The following is a 22397-nucleotide window of genomic DNA, read 5'->3' as shown; positions in this document are numbered from 1 at the left end:
TCTGCTGACACAGCCAAAGCAATCACACTCATTAGCAGTGAGAATGCCTCAGAAGCTGGAGAAAGGGCAGCTACGCATCAGGGATCTAATTTGCTTCTTTTCTCACCTTCATTTCATCACCCACCACCTCTTCCTTGGCTTGTTACCTTTGTTTAAAAATTTATACAACCCCTGCTTAAACATTCTGGAATGCTTCGCTTATGGGAATCTGTGAAGATGTGACTTGGGACTTTATGCATATTTAGGGATATTCCAGCTGGGCAAGTACCTTGAAAAAGCAGTTCTGTGTCTGCTGGAAACAAAACAAGGAGGATGATGGAGCTTCAGATGAAACAACGAAACAAAGCCCATTAGCCCTCTTTCAACAGCAGCTGGGTAAAGCATGGCACACCTCAAATGAGACGGGGCGAGTGTGTCATCCCAAGCAAAGCTACAGCTGGAGATCCTTCGCTGACTGGCTACATAATGAAACCCACCTGCATTCACAACCTGTCTAGACACAAAGGAACTCCATTTTAATTAAAACTATTTAGCTAACCCAGTGCAAACCCTGTGGAGGCACTCAGTTCAGTAAGGCTTAGACTAAATGCAAACCTTCCCAGGAACAGCTGTCAGCAAGAGGTGGGAAGATGCACAAAGGGAATGATGCAGTGCTGAAAAAAATACCTTTTGTATAGTCACAGCTGTACTGGCACAGCTTTTTGGCACGGGGGAGCGGAACATGATGTTCAAGACAGCTGTCCTTATAGAAAAAGGGCACAAAGTGTTTGGAGAGGTGGATGCTGTCCCCTTCACAGCAAGTCTGCTCCACTCCACAAAGCTTCAGCCCTGTGTCCCCTGACATTTATATCAGTCACATCATAGGAAATCCCAGCCCGGCTGCTCACGTCCCCTCATCTGGACAGGTCACTGCTCTGAGAACCAGAGATAAGCACACTGTGAGATACGGTATATATGAAGGACAGGTAAAATTACACAGCAACCCAAGACCTAACAGGCAAGAATTCAGTTTGACCCACAGCAATTCATCATGAGGTCGCCCCAAAAGGGTGAGGGTACAACAGCTCACAGAGCATACGGGGCAGCTGCGGTGAGGCCGGCAAAGGCTCCGTCTGGAAGCGGACCCTGTAGCAGAGACTGGCACCGAGGACTGCTTGGGAGAGGAGCTGACCTTTTCTAAGTGCAGAGTAAAGTCAAAAACTTTCCCCCTGAAAGTTTACTGGTAAAAATAAGCTCTTGGTAAAACAAACCACAAAGGTGTTGTATGCTTAACCTTTTCCTTCCCAAGCTTCCCTCTGCTGACATTATTTGTGAGTGAAAGAGGAAATGCCATTTTGCCTTTTGAAAAAGAAGGCGCATTTCAGCCTGGTTACCTTTGCTGGTACGATCGTGCTGCCTGTCTGCCTGTCCGTCCCCACTCTGCCCCTAAATCTCACAGGGAGAAGACTAGTAAATAAATCAAGTGAAAGATTAAGTGCCAGACATATCCAAAAAAATACCTCACTGATGGAAAGGCAAGCCAGACTCAGCCCTTCCATGTCTTTTTTGCTGGCTGCTGTCAAGCAAGCACAGGTATTTCTCCACACTGGCCGCATAACACGTCAGCTCTTGCCTGGGAGGTTGTTGTGGCAGGACAAGCGGAGAGAAGAGGAATCAGCCCTTACACCAACAGTGGTGGTCTTTAGAAGAGAAGGATCCTTAAGCAACCTGGTTTTATCTGTCCCACTGCTGCTAAAGTGCCTACTAGGAGCAATGGCCGCCTCTGTTAAAAAGCACAACCTCCATGAGTAAAACACAAATGCAAGGTTAACCTGTAACACACCTTTTTCAGGCTTACATCTTAATTCCTTCCCTTGTTACTACTCATAAACCATCTCTGACCCAGGACTACAGATGTCTTTATTCTGGGTTAATAAGCTTTAAAGTCAGAAGTTAATTGATTTTCAAGCATCCAATGCTCCTGGCATGAGCAGACCCCGAGGGCCGAGTAGCCCAGCTCAGGTGCTCCATGACTTGGCTCACTTGGGTGTCTACTGGGGTTTTGCACATCCCCATTTGGGGGGGGGGATCTGTCCCCGAGAAGCTCAGTGACCTCCCCAGCAGCAACAACAAAGCAAAACAAGGGCTACGACAGATCAGAGTGTACAAACCATGCAAGCACAGTAAATTGTCCTGGGATTTGCCACAGAAACTCTTTCATCTGGGCCAGGCTAAATGCAAGTGGGCAGAGCCTGGCACCACCGGTGCAGCATACACAAATATTTTAGGTTCCTGCTCAGGACAAAGGCTTTAAGGCAGGGGTCCTCAAACTACGGCCCGCTGGCCAGATACGGCCCCCCAGGGTCCTCAATCTGGCCCCCGGTATTTACAGACCACCCCCGCCCCCCCACTGGGGGTTGAGGGGGGAAACCAAGCAGCCGCAGATGGCTGCCTGCCACTTCATCCGCACGCCGGCCCCCTGGTTAAAAAGTTTAAGGACCTCTGCTTTAAGGCGATTTACACATATGGGAAGAAAAACAGTGGATGAACTCTGGATGGACAGAGGATCACTCAGCTTCTTACAAACTTCCTTCCAATCTGCAGTCAAGTCTGCATGGAGTTAAATTTGGTTGAAATCTTTAACCAAGCCTGAAGGATGCTGGCTTATCAGGGAACAGTCTCTTGCAAATAGAGCACCCCTTAGAAGCTAAGTTGACAGGTAGACAGCTTTATATCTCATTTACCAAGTCTTTAAAAAAAAACCCCCACCACAGCAAACCCAAAAACTGGGTCAGTGTTGGCTACCCTGCCATTTCACACTCTATATTTAGCTGTAACTACTAGCATACAACAAAGTGAATTCATTGCTATTAGCTGTCAAGATGTGTGATCATAAATGACATGCGACTGGCATGAACAGTCTACCCTACATGACAAATCCAGAGTCACAGAGAGTTTACAAACATGGAGCCATCAGCACTAACCTTCTCTGTGTTTGGATAACATTCATTAATTTTGCTGGTTTTCTCAACATAAATATGAACAAACCACACCAGTAATGCCGTGGGCAAGACAAACAGTTTAAATGTGAGTTCACCAGCAGAACTCCCTAACTTACAGGTGCACCTATGAACTGTCAGGAGCACACGCAGCCACACTTACAGCTACCTGGCTCTGAAGATGGAATATTGGGAAGCTGGCAAAAGCACCTGGCATTTTAACATCTTTAAAGCCACCCATTTCCAACCACTTATTAGCTCCATCCCCAGTCCTCCCTCTAGCACACGTTGGCACGGTACAGGATTGCACATCGGCAAGGCTGAGCTAAGAGCAGCAAGGTTGTTAGGAGACGGCTTGCCTGGTGGTTGTAACGTGCTCGCGGCCAGGTGGAAGGATGAGTAGCAGCTCAGGCCTGGCAGTCACAGCTAGAAGAGACAGTAACAGAGTTTTGGGTGTAACCTCAAGGTCATTAACCATACCAAGTATCTCAAACTTCATAAATACAAAAGCACTTCCATTTTATTTACAGCAAATATGTGGCAACAGCCTAGACAGGAATAAGAGTGATGACCCTGCCTTGTTCACCTCAGTCTGCATCAAGGCTTCTCACACCTTGCACCCCACCACCACTCGTAGGCAGTGATACCAGCAGCTCCTGGCCCTGTCTTAGACTGGGCACAGCCACAGAAAACACACGCCTCTCCCTTTTCCTCTTGCATGTCCCACGGCTCCCTAAACCAGCATTTAAACAAGTCCTGCCACTCTCCATGTGTACAGACCAGGGCTCCCGATGCCTTGTGCTCTTCGGTCTCCACCTCACCCAACACTGCCGGCACTCCAGAGAGGCAGATTTTCCTGCCGAGCTGCCACTGCCAGCAGCAGCTTCATATGCATGCAACAAAAATAAAGTTGAAGCCCCCAGTACAGAGAGGAGTCATCAGCACTAATCACTTGCTGCATAATTACGCAGCTGCTCAACCTCCAGCTGCAGTAGGTATCTTCACACCAGTGGGAGATCCTTGTTACTCACTGTCAGGCATGATGTGACATCTCCCCAACATCTACTCTTTGCAAATGCCTACATGAGTAGAGCGTGGAGCTAAGCTGGGCACTTCAGTCCCACTTTAGCCCCACTGAGGTTTCAGAACTGGACTTGCCTAAGCTTGCTTTAGAGCATACTCCCTCCAAGCTGTCTTTTCTGCCCCGTTCCGAGCTTATCCACACGTGTCCTGTTCCTCTGTCTTGTCATTCATGGTTTCTCTTGGCCAATTTGCAAGATACAGTACCAGTGGAACTGTAGGAGAGGCACAAGAGGACTATTAACATTCAAAAGTCTTCATGTAACTCCTTATTATAAAGCAAATTAATTCCAGTCTGAGCCAGACTCAACACAGACCAGCAGCTGGGCAAACGTGTATGTCTCCACACTGCAAGCATAGAACTTAAGCAAATACAAGTAGCTGATGAAGGCTTTGGGGAATGACATCCCTGCCCCGCTTGCCCCAAAGCAGTATCAGTTAAAACTGTGGAGACATCTTCTGTGCAGATTTGAAGATGGATGGTGGAATGAAGCCCTAACACAGGCTTGTAGTGCCATTTTAGAGACCCTGGGCTACATCCTGTTGCTTCCAGCTGCCGCCACAGAAAGGCATGAGTCCCCTGTAGAATCTGTGTCCCACCTACCAGCCCCATGCAGATTCCTTACATACCATAAGGGATTTAAAAACTGCATTGAACACCTCTCCTTAGGTGAATTAATTCTACTCTCGTCTACTAGTTCAGTCTACTTCAGAACTCCACTTCATGTGGAGACACGACAGCATGTGCCTGTGGTGGGGATGCACCTTACGTTGACTAACCCTGGAAAACAGAAGATCCTCTCCCACATCGCCCTCCAAATAACACACTCAGCAAGGCAAAACAGAACATGCCCTGCTGTTGAGGTGACAAATCTATGATTAAGCATTTTACTCACCCATTTTACCTTCTTCGAAAGTTCCTGGGAGGAACTGTCACTGCTTGGATACCAAGCCCTCCAGAGCCTGTGTGTCCACTAACATGTAGCTGGAAAGTTTGCAGCAGCCTAGGGTTACTGGGTTCAGGCACCAAAATACCTTTCCTTTCCCCTTTTCTACATTATAAAAAAAAAAAAAAAAAAAAAAAAGGATCCATTCAGCAGATGCTGCCATGTCCTGCACATGGCTGGAGAGCACCACAAAAGAATCTTTTACGCTACCATTAAAACCATCAAGCGAGATGCTCTATGAGTGAAGTAATGATTACAGCCTGCTTTCCTAAAAAATAAATACAAAACCCCAACAAAACATGCCTCACACTCCTTACACCACTGCCTTGTCCCTCAGCACCCTCCCTATACATCCTGCTTTGCATTTCCATGCTGTGATGCTTCTTTTTCTTGGTGTGCTGATGAAGCAACAAGGCAGCAACTCCCCACCGGGATGGAGGAAGGCTGAATACCCCCGCCTTTGGCTGCACAGAGATTTTAGAGCTTGTCTCTTTAATCAGAAAGAGCGATTTTCACAAAACTTACAATGATCTTTGCTACCTCTCTCCCTCACTGTCAAATCTGAGGATACAGCAGCCACATAAAGCCATGTTTCCCTGGGAAACGAAGCTAAAAATAGCCAGGCTGGCTGGCTGGGGAGACTGGTCCAGAGTTTTTGAAATTGCAGTCAGGAGAAGATAGCGCTGGGGGTTAAGTAGCTGCATTTCCAACCCTGAATCCTAAAGACCCCAGTGTAAAACACTGCTGTCGTGTGTCTAACAGGCAGTCACCGGTTGTGGTGAAGCTCAGCCTTCCCAGGCAGCAGCCTCCTTGCAGACACACAGCAGTACGTGAGCTCTGAACTGCAAACCCAAGCTGGGGGACGTAGCCTGGTTTGAAACCATCTCCAGCCTGGGCTCAGCTTCCAGCATGTGCACAGGACAGCAGAGATGGATCTAAGCACAAGCTGGTGCCACTCAGCGGTGGGGAGCACAGCCTTGTTGCGGGTACCCATCCCCCAGGTGTGGAGGTGCTGTCAGCTGAGGTCCTGCAGGATCCGTAACTCTCCTCCCATCGGCAGCTCCACACAGAAACAAGCAAAAGAATGAACTCGTGCTCCAGGGGATCAGGTGGACCAAGTGGGTAGAAGAGGACAGACAAGAGCTTCATTTTATTGCTTTTGGCTGTTCTCTACCTGTACATCAATGCAAATTCTTACGCTGTCGAAGCAGTCCACGGAAACGCAAATATAACACATTTCTGTGAGAAGGAACAGTCCCCCCGAGGCCTGCCTGCAAATCAGTAATTTCTGGAAGGAAGCTCATTTGGTGAGCAGTCCCAGAGGCGCAGCATAAGGACAAAGCCATCTCTATAAACCTGCCCCCAGCCTCATGAGACTGCCTAGCAGGTATCAGGACAGGGTGATGGAGTAGGAAGAACACTTTCCCCTTCTCCAATATCAGCTCATCTTCTGAGTTCACACAAGGAAAAGCAAGAAGAGGAAAAAAAAAAATCTTTTGTGCTTTTAATTCAGAATCTAATTACTTTGTATAAATTAGTTAGCTGGCTTCCACCTAAGATTTAACATGTAATAGCCTATGAATCATGTCTCTGTTACAGGATATATTGTGCCATTTATATGTAAAAATGCTTTATGCAAGGCACCCTGTGGACTAGGGATATTAATTTATACTACGAGCTCTGGAAGATTAAGTGAAATTAAAGAAGATAAGGAGATAAGACAGTACTGCTGATCAATGCTTCTTAACAAGGAACATGCTCTTTGTGCATTCTAAGGTGAAAGTGGCCATCAGAGTCTGCACAGCCGTAAGGTCGGTTGGTACATATGAAGATGGTATACATTAAAACCCCAATGGCTGTAACAAAGACTCTCCGGTCAATAACATTGGAGTTGTTTCCTTCTGCCCCCTTTGCTGGCCGCTCGCTCTGTTTAATACTCTGTTTAATCTGCCCAGATTAACTCCTGTGGACACAGACCCAGGCACACTATATTCCTCACTGTAATCTCAATTGTCTTCCTTCCAGTGAGTCACATCTTGTGGCAAGAACTTTTCTGGCAGCTCTTCCGGTTAATTCCTATTTATTTCCTGCCGGTTTGTGAGCGCCACAGCGGAAGAGGGGTGAGGACTATCAATGCTGTGCTCTCTGTGCCTGAGAACAGGCACATGCACCCCAATTTCCCTATGAGCCAGTGGCACCCACTCCAAAGGCTTCTAACTCACTTTTTATAAAGAGTAGTCATCACGCATGAGTTATTCCACCCAGAGGACAGGGCATGACAGCCATGGGCCGCAGCTGACTAAGGAGTCACACCAGGAGATGAGGTTCCTCCTCCTGAATCAGCAGTCTGCAACTCCGACAGCAGGAAACTGTTTCTGTGTTTATGCTCCATCCTGACCAGCTCCTCCTCACTACTTGAAAGAGAACAAAACATTACTTACAGTCTAATTTTAAGCTAGTGCCCTGGAGCCAGAAACTGAATTAAACTTCCATAGTACCGAGTGGTTTTACCAGTACAGTGGAGGTAATTACCTCTTCTCCCCTCATCTCCATTATTACTGTCACCTCCTGAAGGGACAACACAGGAGCAATGTCCTACCCTACGCATGCAGCACACAGCAGTAACCCGGAACTGTCTGGGAGAAGATGGTAAATGCTCCCTTAGCTTCTCACACACTCCAGGCCAGCACATGAAAATGACCCCAAATGTAAAAGTGTTTGGTGAGAAAACAAGAATTATTTGGACTGCAAGAAGCTGATTTTTTTATATATGTCTAAAGACAACAGGGCTTAGCTCCAGTAGCACAGTTACTGGGTGCCAAGGAACCAGAAGCCACCCAATGTTAATTATTTGTTTTATGTTGTGTTTTTATACATCTGCTTATAAATTCTGTTTCAATGCGAGGTAAGAGAATTTAGAGTGGCATGAAAACATGGCATGCTTTATGTGACTGAACTTATAAAACCAGAAGGTTTCTTGAGTCACTAGAAATGAACACTTCAGGTGTGATCCCTTACACACAGGTTTCAGTGGATGTCTACATCACCCTGTTGACATTGTTTGTAAAAGCAGGATCAATTTATCTGTACTGTGTACACATTCAATCACGAGCATCCAGAATAGACAGTTTAATCACAGTATCCACAGACGAATGTGTGTGCCGGTGTAACTACATCCTTTCTAACAGCACTGGTCCGGTGCATGGCTGAGCAAGTAGGAACACCCAAGCCTTCCTCTAAATGAATTTGTAAAGAGGAAAACCAGGAAGAGAAAAACTTGAGAGGTGCAATATGCACAATGCTGATGACTTTCTACTCTGGACTGCAATCCCATTTACAATAACCCTACAAAAATATACCAGAGTAGGTATAAAGCATTTAATAATCATCTCTGTTGGATCATTGTCACCAGGAAAAAAAAAAAAAAAAAAAGATGCTCAGCACAGGCCTTTGACAATACAGCTCAGACTCTCCAGGATACAGCTAGAAGCCTAATTTTCCTCAAAAAAAACCCCAAAACAAAACAAAACACCAAAAACAAAACCAAAAAAGATTAAGGCATCCTGTGATTTAATGGCACTTCTTCAAACAGCAGCACTGCTTGCAATCAGAACACAAAGGCTTCTGAGCAGGGAGACCGAAAACAGAAATAATACATCACAAGTGGAGAGAAGAAAAAAAAAAAGTCTAAATGATGCAATAAAAAAATAAAACATGTCTTTTCAGAAACTACCACTAAACAAATGAGGGGCCACATTTTGCATCCATTATCATTCTGCTAGCAATTCCTTGGAGACTGCAAGCCAGCCAGCATTTTAGCACACACACTAAATGAGGATGAGGAAAGAGGATTTTAAGTAGGTCACCAGTAAATATGATCATGATGGGTCTTTTTTTTTCTTGTTGTTTTAGTTTGCTATCAGTCACTGGAGTCCTTATTTGAGAGAAATGCTGGAGAAGAAAAGAATTCACACAACAGCAACAAGGTAGGTGGCATTTCCAGAGGGAAATGTGTGTTACCTTTCTGAAACCAGGCTTGTACCTCTGACACGGGCAAGTCTTCAGAGATGAGCTCACTCACAGAGCAGCATGTGCATCACTGCCACCGCTCGCCTAGCAGAGCTGCTACCTGATCTCCGAGCATGGAACTGGGCATGGAGAGGCAGCTGCTGCTATAAGGGCTATAGGGAAATATAGACTGCGATTTAATGCCAAGGGGGTTTATAATGGAATCAGAGCATTATCCTCTTTCTTTTCTGATTTCTTTTCCCACCTCTCAGGTTTGCTGTGCTCAGGAAATGAATCTCAAAGCACTTCCTCCCTGCGCCAGTCCTCTCCATGCCCAGTTCTACAGTGTGATCTGGGGGGAAAAAGAACGGAAAAAAAAGTGAGAATTGGGAAGAAAACCAAATCACCCCTTTATTCCACGAGCTCTGGGGAGCACTGTGTGTTTGTACAGACAGGACAGAGGAGAGATGTGAGAAGGAGAGGGCAGTTGTCCATGCAGTAGCTGCCTCCTCTCATCCGAGCCGCGCTGGGAAGCCAAGGCTCGCAGGGCAAACGGAGGGATGTGCCAAGGCCAGAAGAAGAGCTTCACCATGTGGATAGAAGCCCAAACTGCAGCGGTCACTCAAACCCCAAAAGGAGGACAACCCATCAAGCCAAGCCGCATCATCTGCCATTTTCTGACTCTTCACTGCAGAGTGGTCCACAGTGCTCTCGCACTGAAGTCCAAGTGCGGCACACGCTGGATCCAAGACGCTGCCATGTTTGGCACAGGATCCCACTGGCTCCAAAGCAAGACCACCACCGCAAGCTGCTCAGGTCCTGTGTTTGTGTGGCTGCTTCCCCTCCAGCATACGAACACGGCGCTCTGCCAGCCCGTACAGGTCGACTGGCACCAACATGGTTCATCTGGAGACAGCCTCAAGAAGGGAGAAAAGGGGAAAATAAAGGGGCAAAAGGATATTACCAAATATTTAACAAAACCTGGATTGTGGTTGCATGAGCAGGAAGGTGGGGACCAGGCTTGGTTTCATTGTCAGATGCGCAGGAGTAATGATATTGCAATGCTATTTCAAACCCACGTTTCTATCTCCTGTCCAATCCTGCCTTTTAAAAAACTAGCACACTGTTTCTAAACTGTGGCTGCTGAGTAGTCAGAGCAGGCAGCGTGCTGGTTTTCTCAGGGTCCTCAGGGATATAAGCAGAGATAGATGTTTTAGAAAATGATGCTCCTAGAAAATTCCAGCATTTCAGGAGTTTTCTGTTTCTGAAGTAATATCTGGCTGTTCACCATGCCTGGTGTGTACTTGGAGCTCCTTCTACTGCAACTTTCCCCATTAGCTGGGGGAAAAAAAAAGGCCAATGAAAACAGACAAGCTCATACACCTTTGAGGTAGAGTGCAACGTCAGATGTGATCTGAAGGTGGAAGGAGCAGGTGCTGTTTGGGCTTTTCTAATTTGGTTTTGTATCACCTGGACTGCATTTACTGCTCTGCTCAGTGCTGCAGCTCCCAAATGAAATCCTTGAAGGAAACGAACCGTAATGAAAGAGCAGAAGCTACCCCCTCCCCACCCGCTCAAGCCACAGACTGCGGGGAGCCAAGGGGCTCTGCAAACCAAGCTTCTCCCCTTGCCTACATGGGTAACAAACCCAGCACATGAAGCACTTTTTGTGAACTATTTAGCAAACCAGCGAGCGTCACACGAAAAAAATGGTTCATTGTTTTTCTCTTGGCAATAGCTGTCAGCTGAACACCACAGAGATGCTGAAGGCTTCCCTAATTGCTGGCACTCCCACGTGAACTCCCAGGAAAAACCAGGTTGCTCTACCGTGCCTGAAGGACACCATGGAGTTGCCTCAGAGCTGCTGCAGAGCCAGCTACAGTGCGATCAGGTTCGAGCTGGGTGGCAAGGTAAACACCAGAGCCACTGACTGAAGCATTAAATAGAAGGATTGTCATGGCAGATCCTCCTTGCCACAGTTCAAACACCACTGTTCAGGTTTGACCTCATTTACAGCCTCCAAAAAAATGCAGCAGTTGCGCTGAGAGTCATTTGCTGTCTCTCCACACACACACACATCTCCAAGCCCTAGAAGTTCTGCCTCAAAAAACCCAGGGTTTTAAGGCAAATCAGCATGTCAAACTGATCATTTCCAGGCTTTACAGCTCTAAATATGACCTGCCCCATTAGCCTGGTACCAGCAGCACTTTTTGAGGCCAGATTCTTTAAGGTGACATTTTCTAATGTGGAAATTTTTGTATTTTTTTTTAAAGCATCTCGAAGTGATAACACAGCTCATAGCATCAGGCACAACACAGTTCCCATCAGCGTTACCCTTTGGAGCCTGTGATACACAAAGGCACAAGCCAGCCACCAGATCTGCAAGGGAGAGAATTCTGAACTCCAGCTGGCTCCATCGAATGGAGATTTATCCCGGACACACGAAGTCTTTGGGATGCTGCATACTCTGAAGATGCAAATCAAACTGTACACATTTATACACAGCACACACATGGCTTTACTGCAAGTTGACGGAGAGCAGTAGGAAGTTGTGGTAATGCCCACTGGTGAAGGAGCAACCCTGGAAGCAGTCCAAAATCTCACACCACGCTCTGCAGGTGTCAAAAGCAGCACCTCAAAAAGAAAGGAATACTGCTTTCTAAGACATAAAACTGGAAGGGATTTTGCTCAGAGCCTGTCCTTAGCAGTGCTGTAATACAGAACCTCTGTTTTACTGAGGGAGAAGGCAGCTGGGGCGTGATCTGATCTTGTCCCCAGACACACCTGATGCTGGGGATACCTGGAAATTGTCCATCATAGCACAGCAGTTGCAATCCACACCCCAACAGCAGGTTACAAACCACCCCTGGGTTACCTCTGGCAGAGTAGGTCGTGCGACACAAGAACCCTTGGAGCCATGCTGAGGGTGAACATGAAGGGACAAGTCACAGAGCTCTGGCCATTGGTCCTTCTGTGCGCCAGGCTAGACACACCAGCAGAGTTTGCTGTACTGGAGGCTCCAGCCCAAGTGCTTGGTAAGAAATGTAAGTCGGGGAATCCACACCAGCAGTCATCCTTTTTTTTTTTTTTCCCCCCCCTTACTTAATTTAGCATTAAAACATCTTATTTGGATAATAAATTATTACACGTAACTACTGAGCTATGGGCAGGAGCGAACAGTTTCAGCCTGACTTTATGAACAAAATAGATTTACAGGGAAATTTGCCTCGGATCATTCTCAACGCATTTGTTTTGAAAAAAGGGGGAAAAAGCACTGTTTAAGCAATAGCAAATCAAAACTGATTTAGGGATCTGAAGGACTGAAATGAAGCCAACACATTAAAACTAACCACAAAAATTATCATAACTACACTTATGCAAATCTTTTTCATATTACATAAAAAACCTCAACACAGCTTTATTTAGGATTTTGGCACGCTAAAGAGGAAAGAGGACAACCATGGACAAAATATGTGAGCACTTACTTCACTCAGATATTTGGGTAAGAAACACAGCAGCAAAATTACAAGCTGGCGAAGAAGAATTTATAAGGAGAATACACCAGGCTCAATATATTAAGGAGATATACTTCAGTTTTATAACACGAACTTGATTCTGCAGACTGTCTTTTCTTTTTCCAGCCTACTTTTTAGCATGAGCTTTAAAACTTCAGCTCAGTCATTAAGTTCTGGATCTGTTACAAAAAGACAAAATAAAAGCTATAAAGACTGTAAAGAAATAAAAGGCTTGGGTTGGTTTGTTTTTCAAAGCCAGTTTAGTACAGCCACATTTAAATACTAATTTATTTGACCTTGGCTTCAGAAGGCATTGTTGGGACCCAATACTTTTACCAAGTATTTAGTCCATATTTAAAAATTAAGTTCCCTAAACATTTCCAAAAATGTCAAGCACCAAGCTAGGGGTCTTTACCACATCCAAATTTTATCAAATAGATGCTCCACACCTTCCAGAAAACAAAACAAAACAAAACAAAAACCTATCCTCTAAGCATAGAATTTCAGTTATGTGCCAAAGTAACTAATTACTTTTGAAAGAGCAGTCACAGAAACATGAAGTGCCTTTTTGAGAACAATTCAAATATCGAGCTCACAAGATGAAATGAACTGGGTAAGAGATAAAAGGAAGGAAAGCAAGCTTAAAAGAGAAATTTTTGGCTCTGCTGAAGATGCTGTAAAGGAGAAAACCAGAAGGGAAGTTTTGTTAATGTGTACTTTTATGATTCTTTGTTTTATGTAAGAATGTAAAAAGTAGCAGAAGTATTTCTGATGAGGCTTATCAAAGATCCAAAGGCTTCAAGAGCAAAATGCATCTTTTCCCCCGTTGCTTCAAATATAAGGGATATCCAGTGAGTCTATTTATTCTATTAAATTTTCACCTCTCTAAAAACATTAAAGCCTTGAAAATAATTGTTGTCCTCATCTTTACAAAAACATCTGTTTGATATTTAGCAGCTGTCTCCAAAACGGAAGGTATGTCATTAAAAGGCAATGGTGTTCATAAGCTTGGACCTGGCCAACAGAGCTGATGAACGGCCAGTAAGCACCTTTAATCAGAAATAATAAGACTCAAGGTAGGAAAACCACCCTGTGAGTGACTCACCATAAACAAACAGGGACTGCATCAACTTAAGCTAATATTTAAGCACCACTTACGAGACATTTTTAGTCTACAAAGGTTTGTAAACAGTAGCTCCTGGGCACTGACAATCCCAACCGGCGCTGTCGGCAGCAGCACCCCACGTTACAGGGAAGGAGAGCTGACAGTCAGTGGCAAAGCAGGCACTAAATACACCAGAATTTGCACAAGTTGTGTGTTGATATCAAAAAATATCTCTGCATCGGTTTTGAGTCCAAACCCACATCTTTTTTTAAAAAAAGTGAAGTAAAACATACTGGTGTAGTGATGGCAGACCACAGACTACCAGGGGACCATAAAAGATTACTTCTCTCTAGTAGCTTGTTTTCCAGTGTAACATCCCTTCACTTAAGCACATGAGGCAGATGGTATGAATTACAATCCCCTCCCCAAATAAAACAAAAATATAGAAGTTTTATATGCCTGAGATTTGCAAAGCAGGGAGGTTCCCAGCATACAGACCAGCGGATGCCAGGACAGATGCTTGGGGCAGATGGGTCCTTTGACAGCTTGATAATACTGACTTGCTAGTGAAACTAAGCCCTGGTAAGGCCAGCCAACATGGGGCCATCTGTTTACTGGAGAGGAAAGGCTCTTGGAACAGCAGGCAGCCAATGCTTTGGTTGAGAATTAAACCAACAGCAAGATCATCAGTATTTACAACCTTTACTTGTGCAACCACATACGTACAGCTGGCAGTGTAACTCCGCCACGTCAGACTGCTCCTGCAGCACCGCGCTCAGTTTCTATATGCGGCTTGGGATTTCTGTACTGCGGTTTGTACCACCGAAGATTCTTTAGAAGACACTTTCTGCTTATGTCAGTTTGTTAACAGCTGGCAAGGTGATGCCTCATGTCAAACTTTCACAGTCTTGAATGAATGCCAAGAGCTGTAGTTCAGGACTGAAAATAATAATATGCTCAGAAAGGTGTCATAATGAATATACTGAACGTAGCTGAGAGCCCATAAGAAACATTTTTTGTAAGATGAAACACTCCCGTTCACCTACTCCCACAATACCTTCTCTGGAGAAAATCCACAGCACGCAGCATCAAAAGGAATGCTTGAGAGGGGAGGCTGCTGTGGCCGCTGCAGAATGTAGAAACTTCAGACCACTGCGCCAGAACAACTACTCAGGTGTGATTTCCTTAATTGTTTTTATATTCTGATCATAAATTTGTCAAGGGCAGGAAAGAGCTGGACAGAGCTTCATAAAAGGGCACAGAAAATGTTAAGTGCTCTAAAATATTAAAATGTTCATACTTTGAAGTATGATGCTTCTATAACACCTAGAGAGGAGGAGGAGGAGGAGGAGTTTGAATTTTCTATTCTAGGACACTGCAAAACACATATCACAGCTTCTGACAATCTCAATGCTATATTTTCCCCCCCAGACCACAAATAATCCTTCAAGTTTCACACTGCTGCTACGGATTGTCCAAGAACAGAAAGGATTCACCTGTGTTAGCCCACTATATCCACTAGCTGGAGACAGGGAATGACCTGGGCAACTCAAATAACACTCTGCAAAAGGCTAAGACAAAACATCGTGTGTCAGTAATACATCACACTGGTGTGGTGGGCTGGAGAGGACCTTCGGGTCACCAGAGAGCTATTTTCATAGCAATTAAGAGTTACTGCAGAAACCTGATTCTAAATTTTCAAAGTAATCGATGATTTTTTAAGTGCCCTGAATAAGACTTCCCGAATATAAAACAATTGCAGAAAACACCAAGCAACCCATCAGAAAAGTCAATCTCCTTCAAAGCACATCAAGCTCCAGTAACTTTTTATTTTTACCAAGATCTCTGTCCGATGAGGACCCTGAGCATTTGCATGGAGCTTTAGCACCTAGGTGCTGCTTACAGGATGGAAAGCATCAAAGTTACACAGAGATGCTGGCATAAAGTAACTTGATTGTGTTTCAGCCTCAGGAGAGTCCTCTTCCCAGTGGATTTTAGACAGAATTCATGCTATCGGTGGTGGTAGGACACAGGCAGGCTAGGGAAGGAAAAACTGATCAATAACCTCTTTGTATTCCAAAGAAGGTCATAAAATACAATAAATTACTACTATTCATGTTACTAGACAAAATAATTGACTTTTAGATGCGGAGGGCAAGTACTCAAATAAAGGACTCATAATTTTGCTGCAAAAATTAAATTCAGCCTCTTGAAAGCCCAAGCCCCTCTCTCACGCTCATTCTATTCTCTATAAATCCAGGACTGTGGGAGACAAGGGGTTTTTCCATGCCAGGAACATATTGAGAAGTGTTACAAAAAGCTACTTTGCCACTGGGATGTGAGATGGGGAAGGCTTCCCTGGCCAGGGAGTTCAGGACCCACTTCAGAGCCAGTAAACAAACACTGCTGCAGCAGCAGCATCGGGAAGATGAGTTTTAAGAAGGAAATGATCCTCTTCCGAGTTCCTGAATGAGTTCCCTTCTAGCAGGACAAGTCTTTGAAAAAACTCAGTTGCATCAACAGCTGAAGAAACATTTTCCAAAATATAAAAGAATTAAAGCGTGTGCTTTGTCAGAGTGCTATAATTCCACATCTTCATGTCCTGGAGTTCCTGAAAGCAACAGACCATTAATCTATGCAATGTATTTTCTGAAGGAAAGCTCTCATTCCTTAACCTGTGGTACAATTGTGAGTTCAGCAAACCTACAGGGGAATTACCAGGAAAGATTATAAAGATCACAAATTAGCCAAAGGTAAATCTTAGCTAAATCCTAGAAAAAAATTTTAAGTCACTAAGACAAGCTAAGAGAGTTAAGCCAATTCTTCTAGTTTATTTATTTTAAAAATGTATTTTGTATAAGGAAGCTTTTTTTCTTTTTGCCACTACCCTTCCGCAGGGTACCTGCTGCTTAAAAGCTGACAGCTAACTGTGCGTTAGGGCTCCCCCCTTAAATGACAGCAGAATTTTACTACAAATTCAGTATGAATTGAAATCCTGTGTAAAAACAAAGCTTAAGCACTGAAAGAAATGTTAGGGAAGAGTCTGATATGAATAAAGTCTGGTCCTTTGTCAGGCTCCAGCCACCGCTAACAATGGTGTCAGCCACTGGCACAGCTGAATCAGAACTAAACACAGGTTAGTTGGCAGTGGTGACAAAGGACAAATCATATTAAATAGCAATTCTGAAGTAGTTTGTTTCCAGCCTGCTTCTCTGAAGCGGCGTTGAACTCCTTTTGATCTCATCTAGCGTACAAGAAATCACCAGCATTGATAGAAACTTCCAGTTAAAGAGTACTCATCACTGGCCCGGCTGCCAGCGCTGCTGACACCCATTGCCAGTTAATGGATAATTTTCATAGTGCTCACAAAGCTTAAGTGACAGATTAATTTGACACCAGCAGTTGTAACACTCTTCCTTTGTGTGGAAGCTTTCTGCCTTATGAGATGGTTATTTCCTTGGAGTAAAGTCGCTTTGTGAGTGGCACACCACCACATTTGTGTTTTCAAATACCAGTTCGGGCTCCTCTTTCTTTCTTTGTCCAAAAAACCCCCAAGACCATGAATTCCCATTGTCTCCTCCAGATTGTTGCTGACTACAGAAGATGCTTCTGTTTTAACTCGCATGTAAATATACTAGTCTCAGCAGTAAATCAAGGTTTCTACAAGAGAAAGGTAAATAGCTTTAAAAGAAAGGAATGATTTTAAACTGATTAAAATCAGTGCAGTTTTGATATGAAAGACCATTTTTATGACAAAACGAAGGGGTTTAACCTCTTGCATGATACCTGGGCCTGAGCTAGAAGCTCTGTGTCTTCATATCAGTGGAAAAAATTCAAATTAAAAAATACTGAATTGATTTTAATCAAACTGGGCTCTCCTACTTAATGATTTGTGTTCCAGACTGTGCTTATAATTGAGTGAGGATTTCTTCCTAAACAAGCAAAATCAAATCATGTTGAATCTCCTTTTTTTTTTTTTTTTTTTTTACAGACAGCATCAAAAATGTATAAAATGCTTGTCCTCACTCTTCCACAATTGATTGAAAATGTGTATTTACAGAATGTTTCTTTCCATTTATCTGACAAACATCTCGGCATTCATACTATTAACACAAATCACCCAGTAGGCAGCACTCTGGGAGCTTAACCTTAAGCACCACTATTTCGATAATGGCAAAATTTAAAATCTTTCACTTAAACAGGTTTGCAGGAAGCTTTGTTTACCACAAGATGAACAGTTGCAAAGAGCAAAAAAACAGGAAAAAAAATATCTGTGAGTTCCTCTCTTTTTACGAAATATATTTAATGTCCCCAAATTGCCTGCAATTCTGGCTAGGCTTTGTTCTGACACTTGTTTTATATAGTTGAGGGGGATTAGGAGCATGCCACACTCATCCAAAGTTTTAAGCAGTTCTATTGAAAGCAGAATTTATGGTTGAAGCTTTGAATACCGATTAACCAGTCAGAAGTGCACACTTTTTTTTTTCCCCAAGAAAGGCTTTTCTGCGTGCCCTAAAGGGGTCTCCCCTAGCCTAAAGGGGTCTCTCCTAGGCTGAGCATGCCCCAGCCCCAAGCCCAGCTTTGGTCTCTCCTGTGTCCGTACCAAGGGGTGAGTAGCCTCACTCCCACACACACTATGCAACCCCACTTCTCCCCCTTCCAGGCTCCCGGGCTTGCTTAGCCTGTGAACCCTTTGGACCAGAATCTGTTTGTTGATGGTATTTAGCATAATAAAGCTATAATCCCAGATATATCCCCTATGTGCCACTGCACTGCTGATGGCCGGCAAAGAAAGGTGCATTTTGTAAGGACGCATTTCCCCATGCAAATCTGGCTTAATATGGAAGCCTGGGCAAACTGTGCACCTTACACCAAACATGTTCCTATTCCAGTTTGCTTTGAAAGGCTCACGGCACAGATTTTCCCCCAGTTTTTTTACATATATGTATATATAGGTATATACATATACTTTCCCCATCTTTACACATATGTATATATACATATACTTTCCACATGTTTGCACATGTGTATATAAATATATACACATATTTTCTCTAATTTTTACATATGTGCACAGATAAATATATGTATATGCATAAATTTCCCCCAGTTTTTTACATATGTATGTATAGATTCTACGTACACACTCACAATCCTGTATTACACACAGACAATACATGTGCATGTGACAGTAAGCCTAACAACCAAACCCCTCCACTTACACAATCAAATAAATTGCTACCATCTAGGCTAATGTAATGAAATGCACAGATGGAGCAAAATTACAATACTTAATGCATGTAAAAGGGAAAGCTGAGGAACGTAATCTTCCTAAAGACGCCTTATTGCCAAGCCAAAGAGCCCTGTGTGGAATAAGAACAGGATAACAGGCTTTAATGCAGCCTACAGCCCCTCGTACTAGTTTGAGATTCATTTTTATGAATTACTGCTTGGTCAATAGCATAGCAGTGCCAATGCAATGGGCTCTAAGGCATGCCAGTTTAAGAGCCCAGAACTAAGGAAAATTATTCCAGTGCACACTAATGATTAAAATTCGCCGACAGGTCTCACAGTGCAATGGAAAATACAAAATTACCCTTAGGCAAGTGATTTTCTGCTGGAGTTCTGCAGGGATTGCTTTTTACTGCTCTTTTAACTCGCCCTTCCCTTCAGCAATCCTGGAAGAAAACCAGCAACTGCGGCTGCAGACAATACAGGAATTAGGGGAATAGAAAGCATGGAAAAGAGCAGGCCACTGATACACATTGATCTGAACGGCACGGGTAAGTCAGACAGAAAATACCATGTGTGTTTTAACACAGACAAAAAGGTGTGCTGTATAACGGAGCACAGTGCTTGGGGACAAAGGATGGGTCTTGGCCATCTTCAGTGGTGACATCTGAGCTGCCTTTACAGTCCCCAGTGATGACAACACTTGCGTGCTGCAGGGAGGACTGGGTACAGGAGGTGACACACAGTGTGAGAGCCACAAGACAAAGAGTAAAATCAATCAGTGCTTTGGAAACTGGCTACGAGCATGTCTTCTCTGGTGAAGCACGGCTCTGAAGTACATCCACAAAGAGCCCTCAGTATGTTGGACTGGTCAGCTGAGACATCTTCTAGACCCTTAAGGACCATGAAGCATATGGATGTAAAAGATGGAAAGGATAAGTCCTTTCCTGGCTGATAATCCTCCCCTTTTACGTCCTCCAAGAGCTACTCAGGTCCCCTTCTCCTGAGTGCAGGTTCCAGCACTTGAAGGGACACCGGCCACATTCACAACTTCTGAGAGCTGTTTCCCCTGCATTGTGAGCAAGTGCTTTGGCAAACCAACGACGAGAGCCACGTGCTGCCCTAGTCACTTCAGAGCATCTTTTCTTCCTGCGAAGTAGCGTAAGAAGCGTCCCATGATCCAAATTTCATATGCTTGCTCCTACAATGGATGCTCCTACAACACACTTTGCTCCTAGAGGATACTTCCAGCTATTTCATGTGCTCACTCAAACACAGCTCTTCTCATGCGGCAGGCACAAGGGCTCCAGCAGGAGATGCCCATCACTGAGGTCAAGACAGCCACAGCCAGAGAACAGCAAGGAAAACACCCCAGCAAACTCAAGTTCATGTCTGCCTGCAAAATGGTGTGTAGACGTGTCCATGAACTTACTGTGGCCGTTACATCAGCATCTCAGCTGACTTTCCCATAATTTCTATTGGGAATTCAGTAACTTAATAAATTGCATTGTTAACAAAAAATAAAATCTAGCTGCTATATTAGAAGTATGACTCGAACACCTACTAATTCGACTATATTCAATTCACTGTCTTTAGCAGAAGAGTCGTTACTCCAAAACCATATAGCTCATAGAAATGTCGTGTTATTTTACACTACATAAATATAATTTGTGACCACATCCTGCAAGTAGGAAAAATCATACTAGGAATAATTTTAAAAAGATGCTGCTTCAGGTAGATTTTCATGGGTGAAGGGAAAAGATATGAACTCAGGCAATCCGTTCCCAAACATGCAGCCTTTATGCCAAAGAACAGGAAAAGCGTAACTTCCCTAAAAGCAGCTGCCCAAAAATAACAGCATCTAAAGACATTTACCTTGAAACTTTTTCTAAAATGTCTAACCTATTTCTGGCTGAAAATTTCCAAAATTCCCGATGCAAGATGTGTCAGCATTGAAGTTCCCAGTTCAAAGAATTTGGAAAAATAAGAAAACCTGAAACAAATTCTCTGAATTAGAAGGTTTAGGCATCCTCAGCACAGACGACACCACCAGCCTACCCCTCATCCTTCTTACACCCTAACACAGACTGGCATGGAATTTTACACTATCTTATTATACAAGTAGTTAAAGTACCACTACCTACTATGCTACACATCACCGAGGGTGGCTGTGCAACCTTACCCTTTCTAAAACCTCACAACAGGGGGTTCAGGACTGGCATTGAGATGGCTGGAAATTGCTCTGTGTGTTCAGAGAGGACATTAAGTGAAGTTCTCCTGTAACCTAAGGAAGGTGCTCCCCACGTCCCAGGTGGAATGGAGCTCTGAAATCCCATTACAGGGTCACAAGGCAATTGAACTTTTAGGCTCAAGATTTTACTGCTAGATCCACTTTCTTTTCACAGCAACCACCTTCTTACATGCAGGACAGAGAAACCTGACACTTGCCACGCGGCACATGGTGACTTTCAGCTAATCCTGTTTAACAAGGAATTCCCAAAGTGCCTCTCAAGCAAAGGGTCAGCTAATCCCATTCACTGACAGGATTTTTTTTACACTTAGAAAATGGAAAGTGGCTGAAAACAAGAATATTTCCTTTTATCTTGATTTACAGATACTGCTTTGAAGAGGGAAACCATGACATTTAGATACTAGGAAAATTAAATGTGAGACGTTCCTGTACATTACTGTTAAACCAGTAATTTTTATTAGAGGTTGGAGAAAAACAGGCTTTTAGACCACCTCTCCTATTTCACCAGCTGTGCTGAGATCTGTCACTTCAAGCACACACACACAAAATACTGTTTTAAGTGAAGATTAAACAGCATATAAGTGTATTTAACTGCCTTCCTTCTACAGACAGTGATCAGGTAAAAGCTAACTATTTTTAAAGATAAAAATGTCATTGTTAAAATCAGTGTAAGAAATTGAAAGTCAATAGTTTATAACCTTCTATGAAAGGTGCAGTATTTTAGACTGATGGCCACACAACACACTTTCTTAACACGAAGCACATGCCTCACACTGAACTATACTGGATAGGTGACAAAAAGGCTGGGTACTTTGTAGTAACATCCGAGCAAAAGGAACAGCAAACCAGGGCAGTCTGAACACTGAACATACAGGATCTGGAGTGTAACCAACAGTTTCACAGCTCTTTCCAACATTAGAGACTTGTTAAAGCACTGAGAAGCATCAGCTATCTGAAGACAGATGTCACCTGTGTTCAAAGCACACCAGACATGAAAGAACTCCAGGTATTTCACAGGATTCCCAAAATGAAGTGTGTTGCTTTGCAATACCCATGATCTTCCAAGCCTTTAAGAGTAGCTGCCTTTGAAATGAAACTCTGTTTAGGTAAAAGCAAAAACAGAGAATGTTTTCTGTTGCTTTCCAGCACTCAGTTTCCCAAAAGAAGTTATGCTGATGCTGAGAATTCATTTCAAATGAATGTGGCACCTGCCTCCAGCAGTACAGGCAGCAGCGAACTTTACACACTAGTGGTGAGAAGTGGCTAAACTGGCACGTTCTT

General features: G+C 43.9%; 1 protein-coding gene across 1 annotated transcript in view; it reads right to left on the bottom strand.

The window, feature by feature from the left end:
* Positions 1-22397, bottom strand: part of MYO1D (myosin ID) — a 162220-nt gene that overhangs the window by 36417 nt on the left and 103406 nt on the right. The window lies entirely within an intron of this gene.

The sequence above is a fragment of the Falco rusticolus genome, chromosome 18 (assembly GCF_015220075.1).
Source record: "Falco rusticolus isolate bFalRus1 chromosome 18, bFalRus1.pri, whole genome shotgun sequence".
NCBI lineage: Eukaryota > Metazoa > Chordata > Aves > Falconiformes > Falconidae > Falco > Falco rusticolus.
Note: the sequence above shows the minus strand (reverse complement) of the source record. Positions and strands in the feature narration are given on the sequence as shown.